The following is a 17,915-nucleotide window of genomic DNA, read 5'->3' on the forward strand; positions in this document are numbered from 1 at the left end:
TGTCTCAGTCAGACTTCTAACTCTGGGGCTGAAAAATTAAGCCAACAAAAGTTAGCTGATCCCCACAAATGGTAAAATGGTGAATGGCCTGTATTTGTATAGCGCTTTACTTGGTCTCTATGGACCCCAAACTCGTGTTAAAATTCCCAGTCTCACTGTGTTTCAGTTTTTGTGAGTGAAATTCTATTATTTTACTAATCAGTCACATGTATATCTCTGTGTTTCTTGCAGTTTATGGATGCAGCTTGTTAATGAAGCTTAGTGCTACTTGATAACTTATCACTCAGATCTCTAGACTAAGTATGATCACCTATGACTCTAATAAAGCTAAATGTTTGTGCCTTAAATCCTAAAGCTGACTCTTTCTTATCCTCTGCACTGTGCCGTGGTGCTAGTTTGCCTGGCATTTTTCCTTTTCTCATTTTTTTCCACCCTTTTTGCTGGAACTGCGCTGATTTACAAGAGTTGGCACATGAAAAGATAGCATGTCCCGCTGTTGACTGTTGCCACTCTCCTTATCATTACCATTCCTTGCTGAATTACCTGTGTGCATGTGAGCGGGGTTTAAATGGCAACATCGCCCTCGGTGCCGTTGTGACTCAGGCCATCCATCTCATTCACCTTACCTTGCTTATTCCTCCCATCTTCTGGCTCCATCAGTCTGTTTTCGCACTTCTAATGAGTCCCCTTCTGAATGCTTGTTTTTCTGCAACACCATTAGAATTTCCGTGCCACGGCTCTGATGGACGCATATTTGCCAGGAGCTAAATTCACAGCAGAGTGAAATAGGGGAGGAACGGATGCCCACACGCATAAGTTCAACATTATGAATCTTTAAATATTCTAACTAGGCAAATGTTGGCAAAAGTGGTAATCAGCAACCCCCTCCAGCATGAATGCCATCAGAGGAGTTAATTAACACCAGGAGAAGGGTCTTGGCTTCTTTTTTTTTTCGAGGCATCTCACATGGAGATAGAGTTAGAGCCGGATTTTAAGCCTCGCTGTCCAGTGCCCGGTGGACAGCTAGAATCAGCTGTGAAGAATGTAAGAAGTAGCAGGGTTTCTACAACCAATCCCTTTATGTTTGAAAGAAAAGGGAGCAACAAGGAATAGAACAGTAAATCTCTGCAAAGGCTTTGCGACTTTTTAAATCCTGGCCTCATTAGTCATGTACCTGGAGAGACGCAGGAGATGGCGAGCAGGAAGATGAACCAAAGAGATTCATACTTTCACGAAGAGAAAGTGTCATGGCAACATTAGTGCAATGAAATGGCTTCATGTAGGAGTGAACCAACTCCACTTTATGCTGTTTACTTTTAATGCTGCTCTGCTATGTGTGTGTATATATATATGTATATATATATATAGTCTCACCGTGTAAAAGTATCCCCGTACATTCATGTTTTAGTCTGGAGAAATAATGCATTTGGTTCCTTGTTTTCATGTCCCTAACGACAGTAAAAACATTCAGCCGTAACTGTAAACTTAATCTGTATTCAGCTTTCACAATGACAATATTTTTTACTGCTGCTGTCTATAATTGCAAGTCATAACTAACTTTTGCCAAGACGGACGCAAAAAGATTTGTATACATATACATTGCTCAAAAATAAAAAAAAACATTTTGAAAATACTCAATAAGAAAAATCACACTGGATCTCTATACTGATATGGACTGGGTAATGTGTTAGGAATAAAAGTCAGGGTGCCATTGCTTATCCTGTAGAGGTCCCTCCAAGGGTGCACCTCCCCAGACCACCACTGACCCACCACCAAACTGGTCTTGCCAAACGATGTTACAGGCAGCACAGCGTTCTGCACGGCTTCCCCAGACCCTTTCACGTGGTCACATGTGCTCAGGCTGATCCTCATCTGTGAAAAGCACAGGGCAACAGTGCTGGACCTGCCAATTCTGATATTCTATGACAAATGCCAATGAAGCCGGGCATTGAGCACAAAGACCACTAGAGGATGTCAGGTTCTCAGGCCACCCTCATGAAGTCTGTTTGTGATTGTTTGGTCAGAGACAGTCACACAGTGGACTGCTGGAGGTCCTATTGTAGGTGTTTCCACTGCTCATCCTCTCCCTGCACAAAGGAGCAGATACCAGTCCTGCTGATGGATTTTGGACTTTCTATGGCATCGTCAAGCTCTCCTAGAATAACTATCTGTTTCCTGGAATCTCCTCCATCCTCTTGAGGCTGTGCTGGGAGACACAGCAAACCTTCTGGCAATGGCGCATATTGATGTGCCATCCTGGAGTATTTGGACTACCTATGGAAGGACCAGATATGGCCTCATTAGAGCAGTAGTGACACTGACCCTGTGACTTAGAGTCAGAAAAGGTGATGGGGCTGGAGGAATGTCAGTGGCCTCCATCTGTAAAGCCGTTTTGGGGATTGTTTCATCGTTGCCTGTCTAGTGCACCTGGTGTTAATTTCGTTAACGCCAGAGTAGCTGTAACTGATTAACAACTGGAACTGGATGCATGGATACTGACATCAGTACGTCCAGTTGTGCCTCTTCTATCAACTCTAATTTGGTCTTCTCCAGCTCCAGAAAATGCGTCTGGTGTTGGGTCTTACACTTGTGTATCACTTAGTGTAAGACAGTTGATACAAGTGGGTTTATTAAAGTTTTCATTTGCTGGTGCTCCTGGAAATGAGTCTTTATGTGGAAACAAAGTAGAATAACAGGAGTGAACAAAACCGTAAAATTGCAAGACTTTAATCACAAGTAATGAACTGAAAGAGATTAAAAGGTATTATAGAATTGATTAAAACAGTAAAGCGGGACGTTAATTCTCCATAGCCTTGTCACCACGACCAGTTTTATAAAAAATACACTGATTTAAACTTTGGCTCCTTTTAGCTCTTTCCCCTTATCTTAGCCCTTATTTCCTTATATTAACACCTTTCCTAATGAGTGAGACACTCACTCAGGTGCTCGTTTTTACAAATTGCATGTAGTATTATCTTTAGTGCTTTCTGTTTAATTCTTATCTAGAGCCAGTTTCCCCCACAGGGACCATTAAAGTATCTAATCACCTAATCTAATAACACTGGAAACTTTAAGTGTTTTACACATCGCAAGGAAACAATTGCTTTAAGCTCAACGTCATCCATCTGGAACAATGATATAGCTCGTGATAGAGTCGTTGAGATGCCTATCACCTGGATACTCTTCCCAGAGGAGCCACTTTCTGCTTTCATTATGTTGATTTAGCTGTGCTCCTTATGGTGCCTCTCCGTTTCTGAATGCTTTGCTCACGAGGCAGCAAGCTGCAAAAGAAAACAAAAGGAAGGCAGACAGTGGATGAATTAAATACATCAAAAACAATTACACTCAGCAAAATGTCAGGCCAGGATAAGCCTGCCTAATAACCGGTAAAACTGCGTCTCATTCTGCTTATTATTCATAATGGCGTCTGTACAGTCACACATGGAAATGCGAGCACGCTGGTCTGTATTAGAAACCCGTGCATGATAGAAAATGTTGATTTTCACACTTTGTTCTGCTTTATTAAATGGCATCCTTTATTCTGCTTTGGTTGGGGTCAGTAAGGCAATCAATTAACATCAAGCAGTCAGTTAGTCATACATTACCTGTCACTCGTGGAAAATGAATGACATTATTTTGCTAATTGCTTGGAAACTCTTGGAAATGAGCCTTTTATTACCTCCAAAGTCTCAGCAAAGTCGGTGGTGGTAGTGGTGGTGGGGATTCACAAATGCTAATCACCTCATAATTCTTGACCCACTGGATGTGAGTGCAACAATGTTGCCAAGACTCTTTAAAGTTAATGTGATGAGTACAATGAGATCAAGACCAATAAAAACTTGTTAAAAGGAGCAAGAAAGCAAATGAGTTCATACTCTTTGATAAGATAATTCCATCTGTCACAATTAACTCCAGCTCAGGGTGACAGGGAGCTGGAGCCAAGCTAAAACCCTATCCCTAAACCCTAACCTAGATAGGTCATCAGTTAATCAAAGGGTTAATGCAAAGAGACAATCGAGCATTTATTGTTCTGCAATTCAAAACATCCCATTTAAAAATCTCTGATATTACACATAAGAACGTGTCACATGAAAGGACCAACAAAAGTCATGGAATTAACGCTCCTATCAGAGTACCGTCAAAGACTCGTCCACTTTCTTCTTCAAGGCTTATGCATAGCTAACAAAATGCCTTTTAACATTTTAATTTCATGTTAGCTCCTGTAGGTTTCTGACTTCACTCGAGGCTGTAGGTTACTTAACTGTAAAACACAACTGCATGTCAGCATATAGCTGCCACAAACGGCTAGTGGGGTTAGACAATGTGGTCAAATACTTCAGAAAAACTTCATTGACAATACAGATTTGAAAGAATGACTTACAAGTTAGAAAATATATGATCATTGGAAAAACTAGTTACACCTGTGAATTCAAGGGGCACATGTGTGCTATTATAATTTTAATGTTTACAGTGAATACTATAATTTATAAAAACAAAGATACATTATTAAAAAATAGTTTTGGACTAAAGGGAAAAAAAGATCTGATTAGCCATAAGGTGCAGCCTTGAACTTACGTCCTTCCACTGACTTCCTGTTAGCTAATGTGCGATTTTTAGCTAGCCTACTTAGCTTTAGCAACGTGCATAAGGGTTTGTTTTTTCATCAATAAACGTTCAGTTATGGAAACTTAAAAGTGAGCGTGAACTTTTACAACAATTAACAAAAATGTCAGGAGCATTAGGGATCTAAACTGGGAAAGGCAAAGCCTGATGATGGATATGAAGAAGGGGACCCACTGAGGATGCTAGCATTGCTGATGGTATTAGTGCTCGTCCTCAAGAAGGCCCATGATGACCGGTTCCTCAAAAGTCTCCCCCATCACCATTTGAGAATGAGCACATAAGTTTAAATAAAAGTTGGTTGGACCAATATAAATGTGCTAGAATACAGTGTGCACAGAGGTTTAGCATTTTGCTTTGCTTATTTATATTTATTAAAACAAGGGTTTGGGTTTCATTTGGAGCCAGCATTTACTAATAATGGCTTCAGCAACTGGCGAATGGCCTCAGCATCCCTGAAGAGTCGTCATGAAACTGCGGGACATAAATTTTGCTGTCGAGACATGGAGTGAGTTTAAAATAAATAAATAAATAAATAGAAACACAGGCAAGTGGCTCCAAATAGCAAAAACGATTGATAAAGGCATTGGTTACTTTCAGTTCTTTGGTTACTTTCATGTAATTTCAGCTTTGACTGAAATTACATGAAAGCTGTGGTGAAAAGCATGCGTTTCTCACAGTGAGATCACCGTGAGGATGAACAATCATAGGACAGGACAGGAGCAATTGTATGAGCTTCACAGGAATGCTTGTAATCCATCAAATATATGGCTATATACATCCATTGTGACATATAAAATGAGATTTGTGCAGTAATTATTAGGATCTGGTGGGCATGTGTGTTGTTGTTCCTGGGTTTTGTTTCCCTTTTCGGCACAGGTAGGCAGGACACCTGCGGCGCATCGGACTTCATCAGTGGGAGCCAGTGGCGGTCCTAGCCTGTTTGGCGCCCTGGGCGAACACTCCCTCTGGCGCACCTTGCAAACGAAGGGCGCCCTTACTCCCAGCAAATGGGCGATAGAAAATTGATCGGTGCCTATGCCGTTCCCAATATGCGCTGGCATGATGTCGGGGCAGCATGAGTACTAGCAATTTTTTTTTTTTTTGCCGATGCCCGTGATGCCGCCCCCCACCACGATGCCGCCCCGGGCAACCGCCCGTGTCGCCCATATCAAAAACCACTACTGGTGGGAGCATTTATGGAGCTGTGTGACGGACGTCTGGTGTCGGAGTATTGTCGCTTCCACAAGAGTCTGTTGATTCCACGCTACTAAGCTGTATGTTTAAAGATCCGTCTTCCTGCCTGCTTTCCCTCTGCACCAGCCTGTCTCGCCGCCTGCTCGCCTGCCTGTTTCGTTTGGTATTGGCCTTCTCGGATCTGTGACAGAGATTTACCTCGCACCAGCCTGTCACCACTGCCCATACCTGTATTTTCTGTGTTTCAAGTAAGCTCTCCAACTCTCCCCGTTCACCTAAGTTTAAATCTTGACTTTCGACGCTATCCCCTAACTCTGTTTGTCCCTCATCCTAAGGTCGCTCCGGTGCGCCACCTATCCTCCCGCATACCTCGGCTCTGTTTCATCCGCTCAGCTCCGTCTCCTCGCACATTTACCCTGTCACTGTACATAGCCCCATCCCTTGTAAATATTCCCCTAGTACTGTAAATAAATCCGGATCCACCGCAATCCCGAGCCCGTGTGTGTTTCTGCTACTAAATCCACCCGTTTAAGTCACCTAACAGTAATAGCTGATACAATACTTAGAAAATATGCTCTACAAGTTTTTCTCTGGGTTGTTAGTTCACAATGTTCAAAAACATAAGGGAAGATAAGCTGACAGCACAGTGTATTGAACTAAAGAGGCTGTGTTTTGCTCGACAGGCACACCAGTATATTGCAAAGGCCAGCAATCCGGACAACACTCATTGACATCCAGTGCCAGTGAAATCTGCATTGGACGACATCGGTGCAATCACTGGCAGCAGGATTATTTTACATCTTGTTCATTCTAATGATGCTTTCACAACAACCATATCACAAGAGTCACCTCAAGGTGCTTTATACACTGTAAGGTGGATCCTTAAAATAATAAATAGCAAACAACCCTCTTTGAGCAACCACTTGGCAACAGTGGGAAGGAAAAACTCTTTTAACAGGAGGAAACCTCCAGCAGAACCAGGCTGAGGTAAGGGGAAGCAATCTACCACGCACTGTTTGGGATGAGGAGAGGAAACAAGAGGACCTGACAGGAACTTCACTACGTGAGAGAAGGCAGGCAAAAACAGCTGGAATAATGGATGGCCTGAAAATCCACATATTGTATGACACAATGCATTTTAACAGAGACAAACACTATAGTGAGAGGTGTGCCAGCCTGAGGCCCAAAACGCACATTTATTAAGTTTTCCTTTTAGTTATTAAGCCATAAACTATGATTCCCTATAGAGTCTCACTGCTGTGCTCATAAACTCCTGTAACATTACATTTGGAAAACACAATGCTGATTACTTGAGATGATTTAACTGCTGGATGACTATTCGATCGGTGGCTGAAATAACCACATAATCCCTGTCTTCTGTTCACTCTAGATATGTGCAGGCAGGATTATCAATCTTACAGCTATTATATCCTGTGGGTGCATGTGCTCCCATGTGCTCATGGATCTTTGCATGTGTCGTGGGTGTTGCAGTAAAAGCTAAACTCTTGTGGTTGACACATTAATAGCAGGTTAAATCTTAAATTCAGAAACACCCTCTCTATAGAAAAACCAACCAACTGCACAACATCTGCGAATCATACAACTTGCTGAAGTTGTAGTCATTAGCGCCACAATGGCTGTCCTCTGAAAATGCCACAGACAGCACTGCATTACTTGGATAGTCTTGCTGTGGAAAACAGATGGACAAGTGCTTCAAACCTAGCAGGTACAGGGATTATTAGCTGAAATCTAAATTTTGTGACAGCTCATGGACTTTATAGAGCGTGGTATAATTAAACATATATGCGTGACATTAAAAAAAATACATTAATAAAACAAACTCTTGCTCCCTCTGTAGCACAGAACTACAAGATAAAACTTACTCTGAAAACGTATCAGTTAAACTATTCAATATGTGGCGTGGCCTAGTTGGAGTGGACTTCTAGCCAAGACTGCTGTAGTAAATGCATTTTCCTCACAATGAAGCTCAGAGGAATGAGTGTGATGTATGATGTGACATTTATAGATGGCACCAGAAATGCCTGTGAATATGCAAAAACACAGGCTGACAGGATGGCTCCAGAAACCTCGCAGTGGAGGAATATTCCTGCCCGGTAACAACCCAAAGCACACTGCCAGAATCACACAAGTTTCCAAAAAAAAAAAAAAAAAGGCAGAAATATAAACAGAGCAAGAAGCAAGCACAAACTTCTTGGACTGGCTCTACCTCATAGCAACCCATATTTTTTATTTATTTATTTTTGAACAGTCTGTGATATTATGAAGCCCTTAAGCCCTCCTGAATATGTTTGAATGTTTGTTCCTCATTTGGTTCTTCTTGTTTGGTGTTTTTACTACTGCTATTTACTACTGCAGGAGCCAGGATACATGGGTGCACAGTTAATGCTAGCAAACAAACCTTATGGGTCCAGTTCATGTCCTAAAAACCTATTAATTAGTGTTAACAGTGCATAAATTTGAAGCTGGAATTTTCAAGTTCAGTCAGGACCCTAACCTCCTCAAGTTGGACTTTCAACTGGGAAAATTGGAAGTCCTCACTGTGCCTTAATAATCCAAGATGGCGGCATTGGTAAAACTCTAAAACGTGTCATCTGTACAGCCACAAACATGCTGCAGCTTTGTTTTTAACAACAAAAAGCAAAAAGAAACCTTGAATTGTATTGCTAGAGATGCATTAATCCATTAAAGAATTCCTAAGAAGGCACAAACACGTTCAAGAGGTCGACTCTACAACGAAGCTCTAACTACCAGAGTGAGGCCTCTTATACTTGGATCAGCTGCATGCATTGGCATCTAAATAGATGAGTTAGAAAAAGTCATCCATGTACAGCTGTTATGAAGAAGGAACATATTCATATAAACCAACATATTTATTGTAGGCTGTAAACATTTTGATTGTTAAAGTTGGGAATTTCTACAAGCATTTTTCCAATTTTAAAAAGAAGGGACTGCTTTTTCTTTTTGCACCAGTAAAGGACCTGCACTGGCTTCACTTTAAAACCGGTTATCCTCCAGGCTAAAGAGGTCTGAGTCTGTCACCAAAAATTAAAGTGGTCATATGAAGTACAGAAAAAGCAAATGGCTTTAATAAAGGTGTGATGAGTTCTGCAGTGAGGTCTCTACTTTGAGTTTATCAGATATTATTCTACTGTCCGGTTTGGAGATCATGTGGTTTATTTAATTACAGGGGTGTATTCCATTCTGTATACCGTATGTGTGCCATCTGTATGAGCTGAACATATGCTGCTGTCCATTTGCACTATAAAGTGTTGGGAAGCTCAATACTTGCATCAATCGAGCACATGTTCGCTTGTTCATTATGTGAGTTTACTACCTCCTTACCATGAATAATGCATGCGTCCAGACTTCCTCTCTCAGAAGCCTCTCTCACTCACCGTTGCAACATATGAACCTATTAATGTTAATAAAAACTACACGTGCATATGTGATCACTAGGCCATAAAGTTTTAAGTTCAGAGGAGTCAATGAAAAATGCAAAGTCACACTGTGCAGGCCTCTCTCTTTCTCTTTCTTTATATCTCAGTGCAACAGCCTGCATCGAAGGGACATGTGGTGCTGCAATTAGCTCTGGCCGATTCATGGATGTGGAAACTATGCCAGTGCTCAGATGGGTACAATTAAAAACAGATGCCTCTCCAGCTAATAGGATGTGCATGTGTTTGCGTGTGGCACTGAGATACTGCTACAGAGAGCGAGAGAAGGTGCGGCATATGATGGGAACCAATGCAAGCTTTGCTACTTCAGAACTAATCTGCTGGGCTCCCTGCTGCTTCAGATCAGAGAAGAGGGATACGATCCCCGACCCCAAGGGGGTGAAAGCTTGCTGAGGAGCAGAGATATCAGAAAGCAGGGTCGGAGGGAGGGACGATAGCTGGATGGAGGGAAGGAGACTTAGTGGTAAGAGGAGAGGCTGGCAGAGGGTTTCTGGGTGAGGGTGGGAAATGGAGGGAAGACAGAAAGCAGGTAAATAAATCAACAGAAACCTCAGCAGGTCATAAGCCTTCTGAGGTTTGTGGTGTAGAAGTATTGGTTTCTCTGCAGAGACAGTTATGCTCTTAGCAATTATTACAACATCTTGTACAACATACTGGATTCATTTCCTCTCTAGATCTCACTTAACCTTGAATGTATTGATTTAGCAGCTTCGGGAGGAGGCCAGCATCTTTCTCAACCTTAACATGGAAAAACAACTCCCAAACACATCCCGAGTCTATAGTAAACACTTTTATTATCACAGAGATAACAATGCATGTATGTGACATTGTGATGAGCTCCCAGACACAAGCTGCTCTACACTACCTACAGCAGTGGCTAAAGAAACAGGTTATTACTATCAGGAACTCGTAGAGACCGAAACGTTTCATGCATCTATTAATGTGGACTTACAGCTAACTAGGCCTCTTAGTTAGCTAGTTTAGTGTTTTCTGTTAATTTATGTTGTAAATTTATGTTGCATGTAGCACCTTGGTTCCTGGAGGAACGTTGTTTCGCCTCACTGTGTACTGTTAAACTGTATATGGTTGAAGTGACAATAAAGCCAACTTGACTTGACTTGACTTGACCGCTCCATTATTTATTTAAAAAAAAACACAACATAAACACTAAATATTATAAGCTAAATAATCAGCCAAGCTTGATATTTTTTTCAAGGCTTAAAAAAAAAAAAAAACCCTAGCTTATAAACATCATGATCATTTCATTTCATGACTCAGAAATCTTCCAACTTCAGGTATAAAAGGAAAGATTACTGTTGTAAGATGAGCAACCAAGATGTGTTTGTGCAATGTGATAAATTATCAATATACATTTATTGCAATTAAGCTTCCTCAGCATGCAGTTTAAAGTTCTGTAGCCCATATAAAAACCATGCTAGTCTAGTGCTAGTTTTGGCTAGCAGGTAGCGTTTATTACCCTTGATCGTAACACATCAGTAATGTGACAAAGAGGAAATACTTTTTTCTTCATGAAAATAAGTACACAACCTCTGGGTGCCAAAGACTTTTAATGAGTCTCGTGAACACTTACGGCTGGCTCCATAAGTGTTTCAAACCCTGTTAGCTTCCATGTTAAAATGCCTGAATGCAACCAAATAGCTAGCGTTAGCTGACACCCATAGCCAATGCTAGACCATTCACAGCGACTACTCCATCTTTTATCTCCAGTGTATACTGAGAATGGACAATGACACCGTGCTCCACAGATCTAACTAATACTTAAGCTATCTTTCTATGCTATACTTGACTCATACATCGCAATCTGCAGCAGAGCAACACTTCCAATAAATAACTCTCTGGTAAAAAAAAACAACAACAACCTTTATAGTAATAAGTGAGAATGTGAGTGTGTGAAACACAGCATGACACCAGGAGGTAAAGAGCAGGAAGCTGATTGAGGCAGGTGCCTCACAGCCAACACGGAGGTATAAAGACTGAAGAGAAGGAAAGTGAAGCAATGCACAAGTCAACAAAGGTTATCTGGGACAATTTTAGCAGTAAAGAGCAGACACTGTGTGATATATAACAGCCTTAAAGATGTAATGGTGACACTACAGAGAATGGAATAAGGCCACCGAGGGAGGATAAGAGGGGCAAGATTTTGAGCTTTCATTGTTGCGGTGTATGACTGAAGGATAATTACTGTTGCGAGAAGAAGAGGAGAATGAGTGCATTTAAAGTGTCTGTACCATGCAGTCCCTCTGCTTCTCCTGCCAAGCTAAGGTCCAGCCATGTAGTAGCTCTGTCTCTTTTCCCCTAAACAGCTTTGTGAGTTAAAAGCTCTTGGCTCTGAGTTTGTTGCCAGCTATTTGAACAGACTTTTGCAGGCCTTCCCTACCCACAGAGGAGTAATACCCTCCGACTATGTGTACATAGGTGAGTGCATACTACAGTCGTTGTGAATTAATTACTAGGGACCAATAACGTATTTCTCCTGGACAGTCGGTTTTAAAGTGTGTGACAGTGTCGTACGTCTCAGTCTGCAAACACAGAAGGGATTTGTGGGTATACTTACTGGGTCAGGTTGCTGGAAAGTAAATTAGGCGGAGAGAAAATACTCTGGGTGCCTGAGACAGAAAGGTTAATGGCTTTATGAGATTGCAGTGACATATTATTGCAAACACCTCAGAGCAAACAAATTATTTGATTGTGATATTGAAGAATGTAGCAGTTGTTCCTGCCTGTTAATGGAATATTAAATCCACAGGGTGTGGACATGTGTTACTGTGCCTTACAGTGCCATGTACGTACATCCTCGTATTGTTTTTGAATAAAGTGTAACACTTTCCAACGACATTTTTAGGTTCTTGGTGGTCTACCTCAACAGTAGCATAAGGATAATTAGCTTTTTTCACTTATTTATTCAACAGATTTATTACTGTGTGTGAAATTATTCAGTGAAATAAGTAAGTACACTTTGGACTCAAACACTTGCGTTACTGTCTGTAGTGCAAAAGGAACATTTTGTAGCAAGTGCAAGCTAAATTGTTAGTTTTGCGGTGGTACTAAACAACACTACAAAGAAAATTACTTCAACTGATTTACGTCAATGGATGTAAAAAATTATTGGTGGAAAAAACTGCAAGCTTTTTAGTAGTGTACTTGAAGAACAGAAGCTTGCTTTTCCTTTGTTTGTGTATTTAAAGATAATAGCTGTAAAAAAGCATTGGTGGAAAAAAACTATGTACACTTTGGCCTCTTAAGTTAGCGTCGTATCCGTTATTAATTTAGCCTCTGCTTCTAAACAAGCAAAGCAGGTTGTAAAGTCGATACACAGCATGCATAAATGATTTTGAAGGCAGATTTTTAAAGCAAAAATAGAAAGAAAACTGGGTTCAAAATCAAGACCACTGGAAATAAAGGTGATACAGATATATTTCTTGCACGTGCAAGAAATACAAATTAAAAAAGCATAATACAAAAGTCTGATGCATCCATAGCTTACCTGATTTTTGAACCACAGAATCGGCTACGATACACTGGAAAGCTTAGGTAGAGTTTTAGGCAACATAAAGAACGATAGTGAGATCAGCCTGACTGTGAAACGCTCAGAATATGAGGCTGAGAATTTTAACACTAATCCTAAACATAACTGGATGCAAGTAAAAATAAATGAGTGGCTAAGATGTTGGATGTCAAAAGATTGGAATCACTCAAATTCCCTTCATATGCAGGATTTATGGCTTTCCTTGCATATACAACTCATTTTAAATCCCCCAACATTTCAGCTGGATTCAAATCTGGGCTTTGAACAGGCCATTCTATAACTGTGCTCTCTTCTTTTTGAGATTTAAGATGCAGAATTCATACTTTGATGGAAAAAATATGATGAAAAAGTTAAAAAATCCCCACTGGATGTACTTATTTTTTTTCCACATCAGTGTAACAATGTATTCCCTGTAAGTCTCAATGCATTGTTTTCCCTTGTGGGCACCAACTATTTCCTTTTAAAGTAGCTCTCTTTTGAAAATCCAGACAATAGAAGAAAAGAATCTGAGGTGGGTGTCTGCAGGGACCCCAGGGGCACATCAAAGGGGCGGTTGACTGGTCAGTTATGCAGAGAGCTGCAGTAATCAAGCACAACCGGCTTTAATGATGTTGGAACACACACATAAACACATGAATTCTGCTCAGGACAGCAGCTCCCACCGGGGCTTAACAACCGCAAAACTGACCTCTAACAAAATAGCATCACGGCTTTAGGAATGAGCTGCGTGCAGGCATGGATGGTCCATGCAGGCTCAGGTATCAGGTTTCCCTGGTGGGCCATTACCTCTGATGCCTGGCTAGGGTCTATCAAGTGTAGGACATCAAAATCACGGCTGTACATGCAGACACGCATTTACAGGCCCTCTGCCTCCTCAGATTGGCCTTGGGATGTCAAAAGGGGGAATGAACATCGACCGGCAGAGACCATTTGTCTCAGTAGTGGAAATTTTAGCCCCACAGTGTCCGCTCTCCCCCTTCCTCCTCCTCTCTCTCTCCGCCTCCTCTCAGGCATTTTTGAGGTGTCTGAAGGTAAAAAGCAAGACGGGTGGACATGATGTTTTGGCTGACTGACAACAGATCAGCTCCCCACATGGGTGGAGAGACAGCCTGTTTCTCTGTGGTTTATGAGGATGTGAATAGTGAACGGATGTAAAGCTGTAAATCTGTCTGGGAGCACAGGCATCAGCTGGCTGTACCTAGGGGTTACCGTTGTTAGACTATACTTTAACTAAAGTGACTGCAAACAGCAGAAGGTGACGATGGAGCAAAAAAAAAAAAGAAAAGTTTTATTCAGCGAGCTGGGAATTCCTGGCAGGCATCAGCCACCAACTGTGGATACATGGCTCTGCAGTGGAATAGTGACGGAGGCAGATGTTTGGCTGTGTTACGAACCCGGTAATAAGACAGGCATGTGGCTGTGTTGCATCCAGAGGAGCAGGTGCTGCCACCACACTGCCATTACCATCTGCACTGATGAGATCAGGGACCCAGCCGTGCTGGATGTTTGATGATTATTATCCCTTAAAGTAAAATATAAAATAAATAATCATGCAAGCTGGTGAAGTCGGGAGTATCATTTTTATCTCCCGCGATTTCACTGTAAAATTAGTTTATTGTCTCATTTGGCCCTGGCAATGTGATATTCACGCCTCAAATATGTCTCTGCAGTAAGCACTAGCCAGTCTGCCAGTATGAACTGAAGTGGATGGATGAGGAAATGGTGGAGGTTAGGAGAATGGTGAAGGGATAGAGGGAAAGAAAGATGCAGAGTGATGGAGGAGAGGATGTAAAAAAAATGGGATAGTATCCCTTTAATGTCCTCTGACGTCATGATGATGCAGCTCTGCCGGGCTGGGTGCGAGCATAGGAAAGGAGGAGAGTGATGCCGACAAAAAAAAAAGAAACTCCTCAGCACTATTTTTTTAGTCCCCTTGAAGAGAAGAAGGAACACCCTTTATACAAGAGGGCGGATTAACACCTATTATCACTAGCAAGTGAATATGTCAACGAAAGCACGCTGAACGCCACACGCTTTAATAGAAAAAGCGACCATATTGAGGTCAGAGGAAAGCGTTGCCAGGGCGACCGGCTTGCTAGGGAGGACACTGCGGCGCGCGTCACACGCCGGGGACGAGCGTAGCTGCCTGCCTGCGTGCGTGCCTTACGAGGGTGCGCACGTGCGCGAGCGCGCGACGGCCAGCCGGAGCGGTCACGGCATCCTCGCAGCAGCAGCAGCGGCAGAGGCAGCATCCTTCTCTTCAAGACTGCTGGAGCACCGCGATTTGTGCGTCCGCCGTTTCTGATACAAGCTAAAGCGAGCCGAGCCGGAAGCTCGGCAGCGTCTTGGCTGTCTTTACTGGGATTTATTTTGGATTTATCGTCGATGTCCTAGGAAAATAAGAAGAAAACACAGTCCGAGAGAGTAAACCTGAGTAGCTGAGACCACTGGTCAACACAGGTGATACTTTCCGGCTGTCAAATCCGCCGAGTCCCCGCAGACACGTCCGGGTTATTTCGGGGTTATTTTGCAGTTTAAAGGCCTCGATAAAAAGAGACATTGGTCCTGTGGCACGCTGGACTGTCAGCAGAGAAATTCATTTCTTGCGGGGACCAACCCGAGCTCGGCTGCTCGTATGGAGAATCCTACTAAACCGAGCTGTTTGTGGTGGGTATTGCAGTAGAGGCAGCTTTATTTTTGGGATTCAGTCTCCACTCTGTCATCGTCTCCAGCCATGAAGTCCCACCTGCCGGCCCGGTTGGACTGAACGAGGTAGAGCTCTGCCGAGGGGGACCTCCCCCCTCTCCTCCCTCCCCAAAGTATTTGAGCTATTTTCTTTTTTTTTTTTATTTGTTTTCATTTTTATCTTTGTTTTTCCCGCGAGCTGGCGGAAGGTTTAAGGAGAAGGACGAAATCTGAAGAGAACAGCAGTGGGAATCTGGCGCCCTACCAGCACCCGTGGATCCCACGTTAACAGGTAGGCTGAGGTTTACACGGTGGATGCTGATTGAGGTTATTCTCACTGAAAATTCTTCGAATTTGATTCATATCTAAAGTGTGTGTCAGCAGCTGAGTGAGAGGATGCATTGACCCCCACCCCTAAAAAAAACATGCCTGGAATGAATTATATGTTGTGTTACTTGCAGTCTTTTCCCCCCAGCATGCTTTAAAAAAAAAAAAAAAGTATGTATATTTGCTGTGGACCTGTTGAGAATGAACCACACTTCGTGCAGATGAGCTCCTCCATAATCACACAGAAGATGCATCCGCTGTGCCATTAATGAGGGACCTGCACTCAGAGCTCTTCTGGTGGGATGAGAGAAACAGAGGCTGCCATTCGGTCAGGCTCAGCTTATTCCTGTGCCCCTGGATTACATGCAGCATTTGTAGCATTTTCTAATCAATAGAGCTTCTCTGAGATTGCAGAGAATTGCTCATTGTGCCTTTTTTTTTTTTGGCATTATCTGGAAGATAGAGATGAAGGAGGAAACCATGGGAATTCTCGCAAGCAACTTAAATTAAGCCTGTTTTCATCTGACCTTTATTCTCAAAAGACCCCAGGAAGCGCCTTGGCCATGAGAACATATTCCCCTAAATGCTCCCCTACAAACACGCACACACACACAGATAAATGCACACAGACACACAGCACGAAGAATGGGGTGCATTTATATGCTGTGGCTGATGTTGTGGGGCATTCGGATCAGCAGGGCCTTCTAGATGATAGAATTCAACAGGGACAAGAAGACCTCTGTTCTTATCTACAGCAGAGAAGGGGAAGGCTCTCCTTGGTTTAGGCAGCTATCCTGCCCTATATAGCAGATAGGGACATCTCCTCTGTGGGGAGAAAGCATTTAAATGGAGGCAGAGGGAAATATGTGGAAATGTGTCCTTGTGCTAAATAGATGTTGTCACAGAGGAGTTGTTATTTACCTCGCCGGCAACCAGCTAGAAACTTTGAAGACCCGCCGAGATGTTTAAGGGGGATAAAGGTGGCGTGCTAATGCAATCTGTTGAGGAATTGCAGACATTTGTGTGAGCGAGCAATACGTACACACAGAGAGAGATAAAAATGAAATAGAGGGAAAGACATTAGTACATCCTAGCTCCATTGTTACAATGCTCTCGGTGCTCATTGCAGCTGAGCACCTGGCATTGCAGAGTGTATAAATGTAAGTATAAATATGTATATGAAGATCAGAATCTTTTACCCTTAAAAAATTGGCATTAGTCGGCCTCTAGATGTTATCGCTGTCATCTCGAGGTTTGCTGGTCGGGTTGAGTCACATATGATCATATTCTGATTGGTTGGACAGCCAGAGGTATAACCTCTGAAGGAAACGTTACATTAGCAGCACTCTGGGTTGGATCCATGACCATTTACCCAGTATACGGTCTTGGGGGTGGCTGAAGCTGGTCTGAGACAGAGCAAAAGGTGGATCCACCAAGATCCTTTGGAGGAGGTGGTCTCGGTATGGTTCCAAACAAACTCCATCTGTCCAATGAGGGGACTCATTCTCATGTGGTTTGTAGTCATGCATTTTTGTTTGCTTGGATTTTTCTCTGTGTGAAAACAAACCAAACCAGGAAGAAGCTACAAGTTAACAAACTCATCAAGTGATTCGGACCACAGTAAACGAACTATAGGTGTCAAAACACCCTAACTGAACAAACTTATTGGATAAAAGCTTGTTAATCTCAAATCCTGAGCAAATGAGCATGTCCAGAATAATCATTCTTTCTGCCTCTTAGAATGACCATAATTGATCAAATGGAAAGTTCTGTTCATTGTTAGCTTTGCAAAGTGGACAAAGGGAAGTGTACTGAGGTCAAAGGCAAAAGGGGCCAAGCACTGTTTTGTGGTTGTGTAGACTTCAACACAACCAGAAAAGTCACACCTTGCCTGCCATTGGAAAGAATGCAGGTTGAAAGCACTTTGTGTTGGCTTCCCTTTGTAGACCCGGAAGCTGTGTCCGCCTTTGATACTCTCCGGTTAAAATCATTTGTTTTACCTGTCCATACATGGGCTGTTTCTCAGAACCACAGATTATTGGAAAAGAGGGACATGTTAAATA

General features: G+C 42.4%; 1 protein-coding gene and 1 long non-coding RNA gene across 5 annotated transcripts in view; one reads left to right on the plus strand and one right to left on the minus strand.

Moving 5' to 3' along the window:
* Nucleotides 1-2,795: 2,795 nt before the first annotated feature.
* Nucleotides 2,796-17,123, minus strand: LOC309702115. The gene is made up of 3 exons (XR_014275385.1): nt 17,052-17,123; nt 16,774-16,850; nt 2,796-3,281 (listed from the first exon to the last, which is right to left on the minus strand). It is a non-coding gene; the product is annotated as an uncharacterized lncRNA (long non-coding RNA).
* nlgn2a (neuroligin 2a) overlaps nt 14,926-17,915 on the plus strand; it is a 264,100-nt gene continuing 261,110 nt past the window's right edge. For 2 of the 4 annotated variants that reach the window (XM_082526500.1, XM_082526498.1), the window contains exon 1: nt 14,928-15,817. The gene's annotated coding sequence lies outside the window, so the exon portion shown is untranslated. Of the gene's footprint in view, nt 15,818-17,915 lie in introns of all 4 variants that reach the window. The other 2 variants (XM_082526499.1, XM_082526502.1) reach the window with 2 other exon arrangements.

Source organism: Aulonocara stuartgranti (assembly GCF_965226115.1).
Source record: "Aulonocara stuartgranti genome assembly, chromosome: 3".
NCBI lineage: Eukaryota > Metazoa > Chordata > Actinopteri > Cichliformes > Cichlidae > Aulonocara > Aulonocara stuartgranti.